Source organism: Sciurus carolinensis, chromosome 3 (genome assembly GCF_902686445.1).
Source record: "Sciurus carolinensis chromosome 3, mSciCar1.2, whole genome shotgun sequence".
Lineage (NCBI taxonomy): Eukaryota > Metazoa > Chordata > Mammalia > Rodentia > Sciuridae > Sciurus > Sciurus carolinensis.
Window position 1 is genome coordinate 54,885,673 of NC_062215.1, and position 2,139 is coordinate 54,887,811.

Here is a 2,139-nt window from a genome sequence, read left to right on the forward strand (position 1 = left end):
GCTCCAGATCAAACTGTTTGAGGATAGAGCTAAGCTTCTTTTATCTCCCTGTCTCCCCCAGTATCCTATACAGGGGTCAACAAATCAAGTCCCACAGGGCAATTCCAGTCCTCCACCTGTTTTGTAAGTAAAATTTTATTGCAGCATGGCCATGGTCACTCATTTACTTCTTCTGGGCAACTGCTTTTGCACTACGAAGGCAGAGTGGTGTGGCTGCAAGAGAAATGGTATGACCCTCAAACCTAAAATATTTACTATAGGATCCTTTACAGAGAAGGTTTAACGATTTGTGAATTAGTGCACAATGAGTGGTGAAAATGAGTGGCAAATGCAGTGAGGTGTTTTGTGAAGAGATTTAGATTGGTATTTAGAAGACCTGGGTCCTAACTCATTGACTAGATGATGATGATGATGATGATGATGATGGTGATGATGATGGTGAATTTGATAGACTAATGATGAGGAGACAGATAAAAGTTATAAGACATTATGTGTCAGGCACTATGCTAACAATTTAAACTTTATTACTCACTTTATCCTCATAACCAAGTCAAAGGATAGAAACTAGTATTTTCCTCACTGAAAAAGAAGAAACTGAGATTCAGAGAGGACATACTACCTTAGTAGTAAAGTCAGGACTCAAAATCAGGTATGATTTGCAAGGAAACTGGAGACTTAACCATTACCTTAGAACACCCCTGGGAAAAGCAGTTTCTTCATAAGATTAAGACCATTCAATGAGCAATGTGGTTTTTCAAGCAGAAATCTGTATTATCAGAATTTTTGTAAATACTCTGTGTGTGGGATGTATATCAAAATTTACACATGGAAACTCAACATGCAGGAAGTCCACCTGGACTTCCTCAGAACTTAGACTTGTTGCCTTCTTTCACTCCTCAGCATTCCTGCCTGGCCGGGTCCTCAATGGCTCTGGTCAGCCTCACCTCTGGTTCAGAGTTCCTCCTCCTTGGCCTGATGGATGACACAGTCGCCCACCCGGTGTTGTTCCTGCTCTTCCTCAGCATCTATCTGCTCAATGCCCTGGGCAACCTGAGCATGGTGGTACTGGTGAGGTCTGATGGGGCTCTGAGCTCCCCTATGTATTACTGCTTGGGTCACCTGAGCCTCGTGGATGCCTGCTTTACCACTGTCATGGTCCCTGGACCGCTGGCCAGCCTGCTCCACCCTGGCCAGGCCATATCCTTCCAAGCATGCTTTGCCCAGATGTACTTCTTTGTGGCTCTGGGCATCACGGAGAGCTACCTCCTGGCTGCCATGTCCTATGACTGCGTGGTGGCGGTCGGCCGGCCACTGCACTACACCGCGGTCATGACACCCCGGCGCAGTGTGGCGCTGGTGGGTGCGTCCTGGGCGGTGGCCCACCTGCACTTGCAGCTCCACATGCTGAACATCTCTGCGCTCTCCTAGGCCCGCTTCAGCCCTGTGCGCCACTTATTTTGTGATGTGACAGTGATGCTGAACTTGGTGATGTCGGTTGGACATTTTTAAATTTTTTTCCCAGTTTTTCAGTATTATAAGGATGTAATGACTATTCTTGCAAAAGCATAAATAAAAGTCAACCATTAGTGAGGAACTGGTTCTGACAAGCACAGTCCTAAGTGTTCTGTGCATGTTTCAATCCACAGAAGTTTCCAAGAGGAAGACACACGTTTTTCCGTTAGTACAAGAGTGAAAACAGACTGGGAAAAACCAAGTAACTGTCCCAAATTTGTAAGTCTGAGTTATTCATCTCCTTCAATGATTTCTACTCTATTTTATCTTTTGCATTGAGAAACTTTTAATGATATCTAAATTCTTGAAGTGTAATTATGGCCACCTTTTTGCTTTTTCTTTTAATTTCATTTTATTCATTTTTTATTTATTTATTTTTATTGTAAACAAATGGGATACATGTTGTTTGTCTGTACATGGCGTAAAGGCATACCATTGTGTAATCATAAATTTACATAGGGTAATGTTGTTTGATTCATTCTGTTATTTTTTCCCTTCCCCCCACCCCTCCCACCCCTCTTTTCCCTCTATACAGTCTTTCCTTCCTCCATTCTTACCACCCTCCTTATCCCTAACCCTAAACCTAACCCTAACCCTAATGCTAACCCCTCCCACGCCCCATTATAT

At 43.5% G+C, this 2,139-nt stretch overlaps 1 pseudogene; it reads left to right on the plus strand.

Moving 5' to 3' along the window:
• Positions 1-924: 924 nt before the first annotated feature.
• LOC124979371 (olfactory receptor 1361-like) lies at positions 925-1,509 on the plus strand (annotated as a pseudogene).
• The last annotated feature ends 630 nt before the right edge of the window (positions 1,510-2,139 follow it).